Source organism: Triturus cristatus, chromosome 4_2 (assembly GCF_964204655.1).
Source record: "Triturus cristatus chromosome 4_2, aTriCri1.1, whole genome shotgun sequence".
NCBI classification, from domain to species: domain Eukaryota; kingdom Metazoa; phylum Chordata; class Amphibia; order Caudata; family Salamandridae; genus Triturus; species Triturus cristatus.
In genome coordinates this window covers 475,005,162-475,023,309 of record NC_140586.1, presented here as the reverse complement: position 1 = coordinate 475,023,309, position 18,148 = coordinate 475,005,162, and positions in this window count along the sequence as shown.

Genomic DNA, 18,148 nt, shown 5'->3' with positions numbered 1-18,148 from the left:
GAGCTGAATCCCTTGCCTTACATGCTGGCCAAAAAAGCCCAATTTGTTTAGCACACACCCAAAAAATGCTATTCCACCCCAAACACACCTTTTGCAATAAAATCCAAAGCCATCCATGGAGTAAAGGAAAATCACCAGACAACACCAACTGTACATTTAAGTCACGCACCACAGATTGGAGGCTGACTACCTCTGGGCCTACTGGAAGACTACTAGGCCACAAACTTGGAACCGGATGGCAAAAGTAAGCACACTGCTTGGATGGCTCCACAAAATGGCCGCCACACACCCACAACAACCACAAGAAATGGGAGACAGTCAATGTACGCCTATGGCAAAGGCACAATGCATGCCTTCCTAAAATGGCCGCCACACACATGCTCAGCCCACCCACCACAATAACAAACAAAAAGTGATTGCAAAGGACAGGAAGAGGAAGTTGTAGTGTCTGTGGAACTTAATCCCTCTCATAAAAATGTTTTCCAGACAAATACCAGCTTCTCCCTGCTCCAAACCTACAGCTCAATGACAGCCTGAGGAGTTTTTTGTGCAGAAATGCACAAAAAAGCGTTTTCGAGAAGGGTCTATGTTGCTCGCGAGATATTGTTTGCCAGATTGCAAAAGCTGCATGTTCGGGATCGCGAACTGTATAAAAAGGCTTTCTCGCGTGCGCGAACACGCATATTGCGAGCGCAAAAATGACGAAAACTGTAAGTCCGCGTTGTCGTGCTGTGCAGAGTTACCGAAAGTTTGCGAGCTGAATCCCTTGCCTTACATGCTGGCCAAAAAAGCCCAATTTGTTTAGCACACACCCAAAAAGTGCTATTCCACCCCAAACACATCTTTTGCAATAAAATCCAAAGCCATCCATGGAGTAAAGGAAAATCACCAGACAACACCAACTGTACATTTAAGTCACGCACCACAGATTGGAGGCTGACTACCTCTGGGCCTACTGGAAGACTACTAGGCCACAAGCTTGGAACCGGATGGCAAAAGCAAGCACACTGCTTGGGTGGCTCCACAAAATGGCCGCCACACACCCACAACAACCACAAGAAATGGGAGACAGTCAATGTACGCCTATGGCAAAGGCACAATGCATGCCTTCCTAAAATGGCCACCACACACATGCTCAGCCCACCCACCACAATAACAAACAAAAAGTGATTGCAAAGGACAGGAAGAGGAAGTTGTAGTGTCTGTGGAACTTAATCCCTCTCATAAAAATGTTTTCCAGACAAATAACAGCTTCTCCCTGCTCCAAACCTACAGCTCAATGACAGCCTGAGGAGTTTTTTGTGCAGAAATGCACAAAAAAGCGTTTTCGAGAAGGGTCTATGTTGCTCGCGAGATATTGTTTGCCAGATTGCAAAAGCTGCGTGTTTGGGATCGCAAACTGTACAAAAAGGCTTTCTCGCGTGCGCGAACACGCATATTGCGAGCGCAAAAATGACGAAAACTGTAAGTCCGCGTTGTCGCGCTGTGCAGAGTTACCGAAAGTTCGCGAGCTGAATCCCTTGCCTTACATGCTGGCAAAAAAAGCCCAATTTGTTTAGCACACACCCAAAAAATGCTATTCCACCCCAAACACACCTTTTGCAATAAAATCCAAAGCCATCCATGGAGTAAAGGAAAATCACCAGACAACACCAACTGTACATTTAAGTCACGCACAACAGATTGGAGGCTGACTACCTCTGGGCCTACTGGAAGACTACTAGGCCACAAGCTTGGAACCGGATGGCAAAAGCAAGCACACTGCTTGGATGGCTCCACAAAATGGCCGCCACACACCCACAACAACCACAAGAAATGGGAGACAGTCAATGTACGCCTATGGCAAAGGCACAATGCATGCCTTCCTAAAATGGCCGCCACACACATGCTCAGCCCACCCACCACAATAACAAACAAAAAGTGATTGCAAAGGACAGGAAGAGGAAGTTGTAGTGTCTGTGGAACTTAATCCCTCTCATAAAAATGTTTTCCAGACAAATAACAGCTTCTCCCTGCTCCAAACCTACAGCTCAATGACAGCCTGAGGAGTTTTTTGTGCAGAAATGCACAAAAAAGCGTTTTCGAGAAGGGTCTATGTTGCTCGCGAGATATTGTTTGCCAGTTTGCAAAAGCTGCGTGTTCGGGATCGCTAACTGTACAAAAAGGCTTTCTCGCGTGCGCGAACACGCATATTGAGAGCGCAAAAATGACGAAAACTGTAAGTCCGCGTTATCGCGCTGTGCAGAGTTACCGAAAGTTCGCGAGCTGAATCCCTTGCCTTACATGCTGGCCAAAAAAGCCCAATTTGTTTAGCACACACCCAAAAAATGCTATTCCACCCCAAACACACCTTTTGCAATAAAATCCAAAGCCATCCATGGAGTAAAGGAAAATCACCAGACAACACCAACTGTACATTTAAGTCACGCACCACAGATTGGAGGCTGACTACCTCTGGGCCTACTGGAAGACTACTAGGCCACAAGCTTGGAACCGGATGGCAAAAGCAAGCACACTGCTTGGATGGCTCCACAAAATGGCCGCCACACACCCACAACAACCACAAGAAATGGGAGACAGTCAATGTACGCCTATGGCAAAGGCACAATGCATGCCTTCCTAAAATGGCCGCCACACACATGCTCAGCCCACCCACCACAATAACAAACAAAAAGTGATTGCAAAGGACAGGAAGAGGAAGTTGTAGTGTCTGTGGAACTTAATCCCTCTCATAAAAATGTTTTCCAGACAAATAACAGCTTCTCCCTGCTCCAAACCTACAGCTCAATGACAGCCTGAGGAGTTTTTTGTGCAGAAATGCACAAAAAAGCGTTTTCGAGAAGGGTCTATGTTGCTCGCGAGATATTGTTTGCCAGTTTGCAAAAGCTGCGTGTTCGGGATCGCTAACTGTACAAAAAGGCTTTCTCGCGTGCGCGAACACGCATATTGAGAGCGCAAAAATGACGAAAACTGTAAGTCCGCGTTGTTGCGCTGTGCAGAGTTACCGAAAGTTCGCGAGCTGAATCCCTTGCCTTACATGCTGGCCAAAAAAGCCCAATTTGTTTAGCACACACCCAAAAAATGCTATTCCACCCCAAACACACCTTTTGCAATAAAATCCAAAGCCATCCATGGAGTAAAGGAAAATCACCAGACAACACCAACTGTACATTTAAGTCACGCACCACAGATTGGAGGCTGACTACCTCTGGGCCTACTGGAAGACTACTAGGCCACAAGCTTGGAACCGGATGGCAAAAGCAAGCACACTGCTTGGGTGGCTCCACAAAATGGCCGCCACACACCCACAACAACCACAAGAAACGGGAGACAGTCAATGTACGCCTATGGCAAAGGCACAATGCATGCCTTCCTAAAATGTCCGCCACACACATGCTCAGCCCACCCACCACAATAACAAACAAAAAGTGATTGCAAAGGACAGGAAGAGGAAGTTGTAGTGTCTGTGGAACTTAATCCCTCTCATAAAAATGTTTTCCAGACAAATAACAGCTTCTCCCTGCTCCAAACCTACAGCTCAATGACAGCCTGAGGAGTTTTTTGTGCAGAAATGCACAAAAAAGCGTTTTCGAGAAGGGTCTATGTTGCTCGCGAGATATTGTTTGCCAGATTTCAAAAGCTGCGTGTTCGGGATCGCAAACTGTACAAAAAGGCTTTCTCGCGTGCGCGAACACGCATATTGCGAGCGCAAAAATGACGAAAACTGTAAGTCCGCGTTGTCGCGCTGTGCAGAGTTACCGAAAGTTCGCGAGCTGAATCCCTTGCCTTCCATGCTGGCCAAAAAAGCCCAATTTGTTTAGCACACACCCAAAAAATGCTATTCCACCCCAAACACACCTTTTGCAATAAAATCCAAAGCCATCCATGGAGTAAAGGAAAATCACCAGACAAGACCAACTGTACATTTAAGTTACGCACCACAGATTGGAGGCTGACTACCTCTGGGCCTACTGGAAGACTACTAGGCCACAAGCTTGGAACCGGATGGCAAAAGCAAGCACACTGCTTGGATGGCTCCACAAAATGGCCGCCACACACCCACAACAACCACAAGAAATGGGAGACAGTCAATGTACGCCTATGGCAAAGGCACAATGCATGCCTTCCTAAAATGGCCGCCACACACATGCTCAGCCCACCCAGCACAATAACAAACAAAAAGTGATTGCAAAGGACAGGAAGAGGAAGTTGTAGTGTCTGTGGAACTTAATCCCTCTCATAAAAATGTTTTCCAGACAAATAACAGCTTCTCCCTGCTCCAAACCTACAGCTCAATGACAGCCTGAGGAGTTTTTTTTGCAGAAATGCACAAAAAAGCGTTTTCGAGAAGGGTCTATGTTGCTCGCGAGATATTGTTTGCCAGATTGCAAAAGCTGCGTGTTCGGGATCGCGAACTGTACAAAAAGGCTTTCTCGCGTGCGCGAACATGCATATTGCGAGCGCAAAAATGACGAAAACTGTAAGTCCGCGTTGTCGCGCTGTGCAGAGTTACCGAAAGTTCGCGAGCTGAATCCCTTGCCTTACATGCTGGCCAAAAAAGCCCAATTTGTTTAGCACACACCCAAAAAATGCTATTCCACCCCAAACACACCTTTTGCAATAAAATCCAAAGCCATCCATGGAGTAAAGGAAAATCACCAGACAACACCAACTGTACATTTAAGTCACGCACCACAGATTGGAGGCTGACTACCTCTGGGCCTACTGGAAGACTACTAGGCCACAAGCTTGGAACCGGATGGCAAAAGCAAGCACACTGCTTGGATGTCTCCACAAAATGGCCGCCACACACCCACAACAACCACAAGAAATGGGAGACAGTCAATGTACGCCTATGGCAAAGGCACAATGCATGCCTTCCTAAAATGGCCGCCACACACATGCTCAGCCCACCCAGCACAATAACAAACAAAAAGTGATTGCAAAGGACAGGAAGAGGAAGTTGTAGTGTCTGTGGAACTTAATCCCTCTCATAAAAATGTTTTCCAGACAAATAACAGCTTCTCCCTGCTCCAAACCTACAGCTCAATGACAGCCTGAGGAGTTTTTTTTGCAGAAATGCACAAAAAAGCGTTTTCGAGAAGGGTCTATGTTGCTCGCGAGATATTGTTTGCCAGATTGCAAAAGCTGCGTGTTCGGGATCGCGAACTGTACAAAAAGGCTTTCTCGCGTGCGCGAAGACGCATATTGCGAGCGCAAAAATGACGAAAACTGTAAGTCCGCGTTGTCGCGCTGTGCAGAGTTACCGAAAGTTCGCGAGCTGAATCCCTTGCCTTACATGCTGGCCAAAAAAGCCCAATTTGTTTAGCACACACCCAAAAAATGCTATTCCACCCCAAACACACCTTTTGCAATAAAATCCAAAGCCATCCATGGAGTAAAGGAAAATCACCAGACAACACCAACTGTACATTTAAGTCACGCACCACAGATTGGAGGCTGACTACCTCTGGGCCTACTGGAAGACTACTAGGCCACAAGCTTGGAACCGGATGGCAAAAGCAAGCACACTGCTTGGATGGCTCCACAAAATGGCCACCACACACCCACAATAACCACAAGAAATGGGAGACAGTCAATGTACGCCTATGGCAAAGGCACAATGCATGCCTTCCTAAAATGGCCGCCACACACATGCTCAGCCCACCCACCACAATAACAAACAAAAAATAATTGCAAAGGACAGGAAGAGGAAGTTGTAGTGTCTGTGGAACTTAATCGCTCTCATAAAAATGTTTTCCAGACAAATAACAGCTTCTCCCTGCTCCAAACCTACAGCTCAATGACAGCCTGAGGAGTTTTTTGTGCAGAAATGCACAAAAAAGCGTTTTCGAGAAGGGTCTATGTTGCTCGCGAGATATTGTTTGCCAGATTGCAAAAGCTGCGTGTTCGGGATCGCGAACTGTACAAAAAGGCTTTCTCGCGTGCGCGAACACGCATATTGCGAGCGCAAAAATGACGAAAACTGTAAGTCCGCGTTGTCGCACTGTGCAGAGTTACCGAAAGTTCGCGAGCTGAATCCCTTGCCTTACATGCTGGCCAAAAAAGCCCAATTTGTTTAGCACACACCCAAAAAATGCTATTCCACCCCAAACACACCTTTTGCAATAAAATCCAAAGCCATCCATGGAGTAAAGGAAAATCACCAGACAACACCAACTGTACATTTAAGTCACGCACCACAGATTGGAGGCTGACTACCTCTGGGCCTACTGGAAGACTACCAGGCCACAAGCACTAGCACACACATCCAACAAAGGTAAATCACACACACACACACACCAACATTGAAATACACCACAGCCACGTTTAGCATTTCAATCCTATGCCATCCATGCCCTACATGATTTATAAATTCTACAGACACCACAAAACATGGACCCCTGGGTACCCTACTGGCTGAAATTGCAGAGAAAAACAACTAGGCCCCTATTGAAAGTAGTACAGGCCACCCACCACAACAATAATTTTTAAAAACAATAAAAATCCCAGAAAAATGTAGGTACAAACGATCCCCAATGAAACAAACACACCAATTCTCCAACTTACTTGTAGTAAATTAAATCTCAAATCAAAAATTCCTCAAATAAATCCAATCCAATGGTATAATGCAGCAGAGAGACACAAAAAGTGATCCTTCTAGCTCCAAATCCAAATGAAAGTGAACAACACATGCACAAAGCACGTGGGAGGAGCCTGCTGGACAGGAACAGGAAGTTGTAGACTCAGGGGCACTTCCTTCCTCTTGAAAAAAAAGAGTTAAAAAAATTAAAGGACTCTTTCTTACACAAAAGACTACAGCAAGATCAGAATCTGAGGATTTTTCTGAGCAAAATGATCATTTTAGAGAAGGTTTTATGAAGCTCGCGAGATATTCTTTGCCAGATTGCAGTTTTTCCATATTCGGGATCGCGATGTTACCAAAACAGCCGCCGGAAGTCAGCTCGCGCGCACCAATGACGTGTTCGGGGTCGCACACTCTCGCGGGCTTGGGCAGCCATAGTACAAATCTCGTGGCGCTCGCGAACAGACAGAAAAGCAAGTTGGCGATCGCAGAATCAAGGTAAGACGTTACCGCGCGCGCGAGAATGAATATTGAGCGCGCGAGGAAGCAAAACTACTACGCTACGCGCTAGATTGCGTAGCAATCTGCAACTTCGCGCTCTACGCGAATCGCGAAGTTACCTAAACTTCGCAAGCTCCGCGAACGAAGCGTAGTTCAACGCCCAGGCTTACTTTTTAGTTTCTCTGCCAAGGTGTATGTTCCATGTAAGAATAACCCACCAACTGTCGATATTGTCGTAAACCCACGGGAGTTCATGGTGATGTCTCTCTTGTGAATTTCAAAAAGTTATTTTATCCACAATGTCCTGCAAACCTCAAATTGTCTGTCACATTTTCCTTTCACTATTGTGCCAAAATTCTCACACTGTAGAAACAAACAATGTCAAAACGATCTGGTTTTGCAAGGGGGTCAACTGTCTTTTTGGCCCGTGCTCGGCGGCCATCTAAGGAAACCTACCAAACCCATAAATTTCTAAAAACTAGACAGCCGGGGGCTTCCAGGGAGGTATGGCTTGCGTGGATCCCCCAAAGTTTCCTTACCCAGAATCCCCTGCAAACCTCATTTTTAGATGAAAAAATCACTTTTTTCACACATTTTTGTGTTGGAAAGTTGTGGCATCACCGGGCTCACTCAAATTTCCCACCTCCCAGCGTTCCCCTGGGTCTTCCGGTAAAAATGGTGCCTCACTTGTGTGGGAGGCCCAAGTACCCGCGACAGGCAAGGGCCCAAACATTTTTTTGGATAGGCAATAGTTCACTGTGAAATTGAGGTGTGACCATGTTGCGTTTTGCGCCGTTTCCTGTCGCAGGCACTAGGCCGACCCACACAAGTGAGGTACCGTTTTTCTCGCAAGACTTTGGTGAACGCGGTTTGAGTGGAAATTTGTGGATCCACGCAGATTCCGGAACTTTCCACGACAGAAATGTGGGGAAAATGTGTTTTTTTTGACAATTATTTAGGTTTGCAAGGGACTCTGGGTAACAGACCCTGGGGGGAGGCAGTCAAGTCACCCCATCCTGGATTTCCCTGGGTGTCTAGTTTTCAAAAATGTATAGGTTTGCTAAGTTTCCCAAGGTGCCCCCAGAGCTAGGGTTCAAAAACTACAGCTAGTCATTTTGCCAAAAAGGGGTCATTTTTCACTGCGAAATTGAGGTGTGACCATGTTGCGTTTTGCGCCGTTTCCTTTCACGGGAACTAGGCCGACCCACACAAGTGAGGTACCATTTTTCTCGTAAGACTTTGGGGAACGCGGGGTGGGTGGAAATGTGTGGATCCACGCAGATTCCGGAACTTTCCACGACAGAAATGTGGGGAAAATGTGTTTTTTTTGTAAATTTTTTAGGTTTGCAAGGGATTCTGGGTCACAGACCCTGGTGGGAGGCAGTCAAGTCACCCCGTCCTGGATTCCCCTGGGTGTCTAGTTTTCAAAAATGTATACGTTTGCTAGGTTTCCCAAGGTGCCCGCAGAGCTAGGGTTCAAAAACTACAGCTAGTCATTTTGCCAAAAAAGGGTAATTTTTCAATGTGAAATTGAGGTGTGACCACGTTGCGTTTTGCGCCGTTTCCTGTCGCGGGCACTAGGCCGACCCACACAAGTGAGGTACCGTTTTTCTCATAAGACTTTGGGGAATGCGGGGTGGGTGGAAATTTGTGCATCCACACAGATTCCGGAACTTTCCACAACAGAAATGTGGGGAAAATGTGTTTTTTTTTTACAATTTTTAGGTTTGCAAGGGATTCTGGGTAACAGACCCTGGTGGGAGGCAGTCAATTCACCCCATCCTGGATTCCCCTGGTTGTCTAGTTTTCAAATATGTATAGGTTTGCTAGTTTTCCCAAGGTGCCCGCAGAGCTAGGGTTCAAAAACTACAGCTGGTCATTTTGCCAAAAAAGGGTCATTTTTCATTGCGAAATTGAGGTGTGACCACGTTGCGTTTTGCGCCGTTTCCTGTGGCTGGCACTAGGCCGACCCACACAAGTGAGGTACCGTTTTTCACGTAAGACTTTGGGGAACGCGGGGTGGGTGGAAATTTGTGGATCCACGCAGATTCCAGGACTTTCCACAACAGAAATGTGGGGGAAATGTGTTTTTTTTGACAATTTTTTAGGTTTGCAAGGGATTCTAGGTAACAGACCCTGGTGGGAGGCAGTCAAGTCACCCCATCCTGGATTCCCCTGGGTATCTAGTTTTCAAAAATGTATAGGTTTGCTAGGTTTCCCAAGGTGCCCGCAGAGCTAGGGTTCAAAAACTACAGCTAGACATTTTGCCAAAAAAGGGTCATTTTTCACTGCGAAATTGAGGTGTGACCACGTTGCATTTTGTGCCGTTTCCTGTCGCGGGCACTAGGCTGACCCACACAAGTGAGGTACCGTTTTTCTCGTAAGACTTTGGGGAACGTGGGGTGGGTGGAAATTTGTGGATCCACGCAGATTACGGAACTTTCCACGACAGAAATGTGGGGAAAATGTGTTTTTTTTGACAATTTTTTATGTTTGCAAGGGATTCTGGGTAACAGACCCTGGTGGGAGGCAGTCAAGTCACCCCATCCTGGATTTCCCTGGTTGTCTAGTTTTCAAAAATGTATAGGTTTGCTAGGTTTCCCAAGGTGCCCGCAGAGCTAGGGTTCAAAAACTACAGCTAGTCATTTTGCCAAAAAAGGGTCATTTTTCATTGCGAAATTGAGGTGTGACCACGTTGCGTTTTGCACCGTTTCCTGTCGCTGGCACTAGGCCGACCCACACAAGTGAGGTACCGTTTTTCTTGTAAGACTTTGGGGAACGCGGGGTGGGTGGAAATTTGTGGATCCACGCAGATTCCGGAACTTTCCACAACAGAAATGTGGGGGAAATGTGTTTTTTTTGACAATTTTTTAGGTTTGCAAGGGATTCTGGGTAACAGACCCTGGTGGCAGGCAGTCAAGTCACCCCATCCGTGATTCCCCTGGGTGTCTAGTTTTCAAAAATGTATAGGTTTGCTAGGTTTCCCAAGGTGCCCGCAGAGCTAGGGTTCAAAAACTACAGCTAGACATTTTGCCAAAAAAGGGTCATTTTTCACTGCGAAATTGAGGTGTGACCACGTTGCGTTTTGCGCCGTTTCCTGTCGCGGGCACTAGGCCGACCCACACAAGTGAAGTACTGTTTTTCGCGTAAGACTTTGGGGAACGCGGGGTGTGTGGAAATTTGTGGATCCACGCAGATTCCGGAACTTTCCACGACAGAAATGTGGGGAAAATGTGGTTTTTTTGACAATTTTTCAGGTAGCAAGGGATTCTGGGTAACAGACCCTGGTGGGAGGCAGTCAAGTCACCCCATCCTGGATTCCCCTGGGTGTCTAGTTTTAAAAAATGTATAGGTTTGCTAGGTTTCCCAAGGTGCCCGCAGAGGTAGGGTTCAAAAACTAGAGCTAGGCACTTTGCCAAAAAAGGGAAAATTTTCACTGCGATATTGAGTTGTGACCACGTTGTGTTTTGCGCCGTTTACTGTCGCGGGCACTATGCCTACCCACACAAGTGAGGTACCATTTTTATCGGGAGACTTAGGGTAATTCAGATTTGGAAAGGAACTGTTATTATCTATTGACTTTTGATGCATTTCTGCCTTCCAAATAAAAGGCATTGTGTAAAAAATAAGTCATTCTAAAAAATGACTGATAATTCTCATGCTAGTATGAGTATTCCCAATTTCAGAAATGTGCAAATATCTACTGTTTCTAAACTCTATATTTTGTTCACATTTCAGAAATACATAGGTGTCTTTCATACCGATTTTTCCATGTACACATTTTTACAGAATAATTATTATATACCCGGTACATAATAAAAAAACATTGCAAGTTGCTGCTCAGTTTTTGGCTCTGGGCACGTCGGGTTCTTGGTGAACCTACAAGTCTTATATATCCCCACAACCAGTAATGTCCAGCGGATGCGACGGTATATTGCTTTCAAAGAGCTGTCATAATTAGAAGAAGTTACAGGTGAAAACGTTGACACAAAAGGCTGTTTTTTTCAACTAATTTTCAATTTATCCTATATTTAACTGTTTGTTTCTATAAAAAAACCTTGATGGATCTACACAAATGACCCCTTGCTGAATTCAGAAATTTGTCTTCTTCTCAAAAATGTATAGCTTTCCAGGATCCATTATTGCTTTTGTACCCTTTTCTGCCATTAACTGGAAGGAGGTCAAAAGCACAAAAAATAGCAAAAATAGGCTATGCCCCAGAAAAATGCCAAAACTGTGTAAAAAATGTTGGGTTTCTGACAAAAGTCTGGTATCCCCGAAAAGCTGGAAAAATGTTGATTTCAACCCTTTTTTGATAACATTTGCAGGGAAAAACCCAGATGGTTTCATTTGCAGCCCGTTTTTCCAATTTTTCCGAAAAACAACAACATTTTGCTGTATTTTGGCTCATTTCTGTGACCCCTCCAGGGGAATCCACAAACCCTGAGTACCTTTAGAATCCCCATGATGTTGGAAGAAAAGGACGCAAATTTGGCGTGGATACCTAATGTGGTCAAAAAGTTACAGGGGACTAAGCGCGCACTACCCAAAATAGCCAAAAAAAGGCTTGGCACAGGAGGAGGAAAAGGCCTGGCAGCGAAAGTGTTAAAGATATTTGAATGAATGTTTTGACAAAACATGCTAAACAAGCTTTACAAAGTCGGCTACTAAATAACTTGTTTACAACCAAAAACACAGCTCCTGAAATGATGTAAAAACAAATTGGAGAAAAGAAATCTATAGTTTGCCTAATGCCTACATTGCAAGAGTGTTTTACATTCAATCAAGAACTTTTGAAATTGAAAAAAGAACCAAAAATTAAAATGGAAGCAATTGATAAAATGGAAAACCATGGAGTGACTATTCTCTCTGAAAAATTTCAATCAAAATTGGATTCTTTGGAAAAGTGTGTATCTAAGACTGCAGGTTTAGAAAAGTCTTTACATGTATGTGTAAAAGGTCAGGTAATTTCACGGCATAATTTGAATATAGAAGAAGGTTTAGAAAATGGAGCAATGGGAAAAGTTTTGATTTTGTAAATTTACAGAACAGAGATGGAACTGAATGTTTGAAGATTAAATTTGATCAGTTTGAAGAGGCAAAACAGACTGAACGTTGTGCTGTAGGTTTTTTGCTTGTAAAAGGCTTGTATGTTCGTAGAAAACAGTTTCCTCTGTCTTTAGCATATGCAGTAACCATTGATAAATCTCAAGGTTTAAGTGTAGACAGTGCTTTGGTAAATATTGGAAGTACACTGTTTAAAGGGGGAATGGCATATGTTGCATTGTCTCAAATAAGAACATTATCTGGTTTGTATTTGATTGATTTTGAAGAGAATAAGGTTAGTGCTGATGCTAATTGTGTAAGAGAGTACAATCAGTTAAGAAGACTTTATGCTCATAACTTAGGTGAATATCCTGTATATGAGAAACATGTAGTGTGTCCAAAACGGAAATATGAAAAACATTCTACTGAGATTCAAAAAAAGAAAGCAATTGAAGAGAATCATGAATGTGCAAAGAAAATGAAAATGGATACTGTTAATGATATTGTAGAATACCAGTTAGAAAATGGATCAGGTATCAACTGCTATGTGAATGTAATTGTGAATGTTGTCTTTTATCTAGAAGATCTTCATCATGAAATTATCGAAATTCGAGAAAAAATATTCTGTTCTTTACTACATTATATTCGTCAAAAGTTGGTAACTGACAGAAGTAAAATCCATACTGCTTCTGGCATTCAGCATCTTTTGGGATACATGTACTGGTTCTTTGAAATTTATACTCAATATACAGCAGGATGCACAAGAATTTCTAATCCTTATGCTTGATGTATTGGAAGATGAAGGAATAGAAATTGAACATTTATTTGGACTAAGTTACAGATGGGATCATATATGTGAAGAGTGTTAATTGTCTTCTACCACTGAAATAGATACTGAAAGATTTGCATACTTGACGATACCAGATTGCAAATCAGTATCTTTTAACAAATTAGTAAAAACAGCTAATCAAGATATGAAATGTTCTCATTGTAAATCATAAATGTTGTTATCATTATATATAGAAAGATTTGGAAAATATGTCTTGTTAATGCTACAACTTTGTAGAGCAAATGGAAGAAAATTGGAAACCAAAATAAAAATATTTGTCGCAAGTCAAGTATCAATTTCAGGAAGAATTTTTAAAGCAGTGGCTTTTATTTTCCATGATGGACCTATTACAACATCTGGACACTATACTGTGTATTTAAAGTGCAATAAAGGATGGACACATTGCAATGAGGCCCATTTGGAAATCAAATCTCGGTTGCCCTACGAATTACCAAATTCAGATCTGATATTTTTGATGCCAAAGTTTTGAATACATCATTTGGCTTATTGGGAAGATGTGAACACGAATTAACGAGTTTATTTTGGATATTTTCAATGCAAAAGTTCTGGAAACATTATTCGACCCATTGGGAAGATGTGACCAATTAGTGTATGGATTATTGTTTGTGATAATTCATATTGCATTTTGAAAATTGTGTTTAGAAACAAATAGTTTATATATTTGTTGTCTATATTATATGAGATGTAAATGAGTGTACATTTTACAAAATGTACTTGAGAGAAATAAAAGACTTAATGTAGTTGAAGAATGAAATTAAGAAACTGTAGATGGGTAAGGACATAGATACACATGTTGTAAATGATGGTCAATGCTGATTTCTTTTTTTACAATCTCGTTGAATGTTTATTTTCCCCGCAATTGTACGATGATACTACATTGAAATCACTGTGTATGGTGAAATTCAATTGAATCTGAGAACAGCAAAAAAGGGAAACTGAAAATATTATGTAATTCTAAAATTATGTTGTGTTCTTAAAAGTATATTAATACAGTCAATACATTTGAAAAGATTTTAAATTCAGTTTACAACAAAACTACTCTAAAATAGTTCCACTGAGTTTTGTATCTACATTAGCAAAAAAGTAAGAACAAATAATGTAATATGCATGATAATGTGAAATAATGGTTACAGCCACTTTTACTGTAATCCAATCCCTCAAACACTACCCATGCACTCATCCATGCACTCAGGTACTACTTGTGCATTTCTCCAATCACCCAAGTACTACCCATGCACTCATCCATTTACTCAGGCACCACCTGTGCACTTCTTCAATCAAATAGGCACTACCAGTGCATTCATGTAATCACTAAGGGACTACCACTGCACTGTTGTATTCTCTCAGACAGTATGCATGCACTTCTCCAATCACCTATGCTGTACCCTTGCACTCGTGCAATCACCCAGAACCTACCCATGCACTCATCCATTCTGTCAAACACTACCCATGCACTCATCCATACCCTCAGGTACTACCTCTGCACTCATGCAATCACACAGACACTACCCATGCACTGATCCATACCCACAGGCTCTATGCATGCATTCATGCAATATCGCAGGTACTACCCATGCATTCCTCCAATCACTAAGGCAGTACACATGGAATCCTCAAATCAATCACTGAGGCACTATCCATGCACTCATAAAATCACTCAGGCACATCTAATGGACTCCCCCAATCAATCACCGAGGCACCATCCATGCACTCATAAAATCACTCAGGCACTTCCCATGTACTCCTCCATGCACTCGGCACTACATCTGCACTCTTGCGATTACTCCTCCAAACACCCAGACAGCAGCCATGCACTCATCCAATCACTCAGGCACTAGCCATACACTCATCTATTCTCTCAAATACTACCCATGCACTCCACTCATCCATGCCCCCAGGCGCTAACCCTGCACTCATGCAATTACACATGCACTACCCATGCACTCCTTGAATCACCCAGACACTACCCATGCACTCCTCCAATCACCCAAGCACTACCTATGCATTCATGGAATAATTAGGCACTGCCCATGCACTCATCCATGCACTCAGGCATTATCCCTGTACTCATGCAATCCCCTAAGCAGTACATATGCACTCTTCCAGTAATCCAAACACTACCTATGCACTCCTTCAATCACCCAGTCACTACCCATGCACTTATGCAATTACCCAGGCACTACCGATGCACTCATCCATGCACTCATGCACTACCCCTGCATTCTTGCAGTACACATGCACTCCTCCAATCACCCAGGCAGTAGCCATGCACCTCTGCAATCACACAGGTACTACCCATACACTCATACATTTGCTCAAATACTACCCATGCACTCATCCATGCCATCAGGTGCTACCCCTGCATTCATGCAACCACACAGGCACTACCTATGCACTCCTTCAATCACCCAGGTGCTACCCATGCACTCATGCAATCACCCAGACACTGCATATGCACTCATCCATGCACCCAGGTGTTAGACCTGGCATCATTGGCATGAGTCTCTCCTCCATTTTTTTCCGTTTGCCTCCTCTGTGTACGATGCTTTTACTGGAATATTGCTTTGGGCACTGTGCCACTGCTGATCAGTGCCACAGTGCAAGTGCTCCCTATGTTAAATTGTTACATTGATTGGTGTTACCATGATTGGCTTGGTTGACTTACTGTTCAGACCCTAGTCTAGTGCACTGCGTGTGCCAAGGGCGTGTAAGTTAACTGCTGCTGGTGGGCTTGCAGCACGGGTTGTGCCACTCACAGAAGCAGCGTGTAAAATGTGTCTCAGGCCTGCCATCGCAGAGCCTGTGTGCAGTCCCTGACTGCCATGTCGACTTGGCAAGGAAACCTACTTGCCAGTCTCTAAAACCTTCACTTTGCCACATTTCAGACACCTCTAGGGTAGGCCCTAGGGCTGGGTGCATTGTGGGTAAAAGGTAGGTCATGCCCTGATGTGTGTGGCATGACCTAATAGTGAATTACAGCCATTTTCGTTTTTCACTATTGAAGGGCTACCTGCCTCCAATAGGCCAGACTGGGCAGACTGATTATCCACTCCATTATAATCTATCTGACCCAGGGAGCATGGTAGCAGGTCGAGTTTAGTAGCCCTGAACTCAGAAGTTAATAACACACCCTTTAGGATGGATGGTTTTTAAATTCTGTGTTTGAAAATAGCCCTTTTAGAAAGTGGCTATTTTCGTGTTCAACTATCCACCGGTCTCTGCTGGTTTGGTGTGTGTGTCAGGGGCTGGGTGGCTCCAGAGGTCTGAATGAGTCAGTGTGGGGTGAATGAGGCATCTACACTTAGAGTGGGGGAAGAGTAGTCCCTGATAGCCTGCCCTGCCTGACACAATGCTGGCTCCACCTCCTGCCGGGTGACTGATAGCCCTGCTCCTGCCAGTGACAATACTGGCTCCGCCTCCTGCTGGGCAGCTGAGGTCCCTACCCTGCTCAGTGAATGGGCCAGGTGCCTCTGCCTGGCAACACCCACAACAACCCCAGGATGGGGGGAATTTCCCTGCTTGGACAAAGGGAACAAAGCAGAAAAGGGGTATAAGAGAAGGACCCCTGAACCAAGAACTCAGATCACTTCTGACAAGGAAACCTCTACCAAGGACAAGAAGCCTGCTGATCTAAGGACTTGCCTCCCCCTTCTGCCAGTGTGCTGTTTGCTGGGGGGAACCTGAAGCTGCTTCTTTATTTTTGCCAAGGAACAAGGAGAGAGGAACTTGGTGTGTACTCTCAAAAAGCTTGCTAGAAAATCTCCAAGGGCTGGAAGAGTGCCAGCCTCCTGTTGAAGTCACAGGGCCAAAGGACTTCACCATCTGCTGAATTGCTGGTTGCTGGAAAGTGTTATTTCCAGTGCACAGGGGAAATCTGCAGTCTCGACGTCGCCGCCGCTGCCGAATCCAGCTCGACATCGTGAGTAACGGCTCCAGTGTTCCGAGTCTTCGACGCCGGCCACCGGGCCCGATCGACACCAGTAGCGACGCCAGGAGTAGTGAGTATCGGCTCCAGCTCCAAGTTACCCCGTCTTGACGCCGGTATCGACGCCTCTGAGTAGTGAGTATCGGCTCCAGCTCTAAGCGACCCCGTCTCGACGCCGCTGCTGATCGCATCGACTCGACACCCTTCTCGACGCCGTGAGCGCTGCTCCGGCCCGACACCTCTCGACGCCGCTGCAGATCGACCCGAATCTGAGGCACGATCGACGCCGACCTCGACGCCGACATCTCGACGCCGTGGATCATTGTTTTCTTCATCTCCAAAGGTACTGTGTTTGTGGGTTCTGTTGCAACTCCAGGCTCGACGTAGCGCTCCTCGCGGTCGACGCCGAACCTTGGGAATATCGTAAACTCGACGTCGTGTGACTCCTGTGGGGGTCACATTGTTGCCAAGAACTGTGTTTTAAGAAGAATACTTACTTTTGTTGCTAAAGAACTATTTCCTAAGAAGAAACTTTACCTGAACTACTATTTTTCCTTCCAAAGAGTATTTATTAAGATTGTGGTATATTTTTTTCGTTATTTGGTCTTGTGCTAAGCCTTATATAAAAATACTATTTTTATAATAACTCCTGTGTTGTGTCCATTTGTAGTGTATTCACTTTATTACTGTATGTGGTCATAAATGCTTAACACACTGCCTCTGAGATAAGCCTGTCTGCTCTGCCAAGCTACCAAGGGGGTAGCAGGGGTTATCTGAGTGTGTAATCCCTTTGCCCTGACTAGAGTTGGTGGATCCCTATTTGTCAGAAGTGTATACCTCTGCCAACTAGAGACCGTCGGTTCTAACATTGGTGGTCAGCGGTGGGGATTGAACTTTGCATTTATGACTCATATGCAGTGATTAGTGTACGCTACATAGTGAAAGCAGACCATAGCGCAGCCACAATCTGTTTTGGTAGGATCTTCTATTTTTGTTCTCCGCTGTCCTGGCGCTTATTTTTTAAACACTGCCAGTTTTGACCATGGAAGATGCCGGAGCTGCTGCACCTGCTGAGAGTGTTGTGGGGGAATTTGATAAAAAATTGATAAATAAGTACAAGAAAAAGGAGCTAGAGCAATTTTGCAAGCAGTTTAAAGTTCCTACCACAGGTCTCAGAGTGAGAGACGACTTCCTTAAAGCGCTGAAGGCCTGGTTAGAGGCCAGAGATCCCTCTGATCCG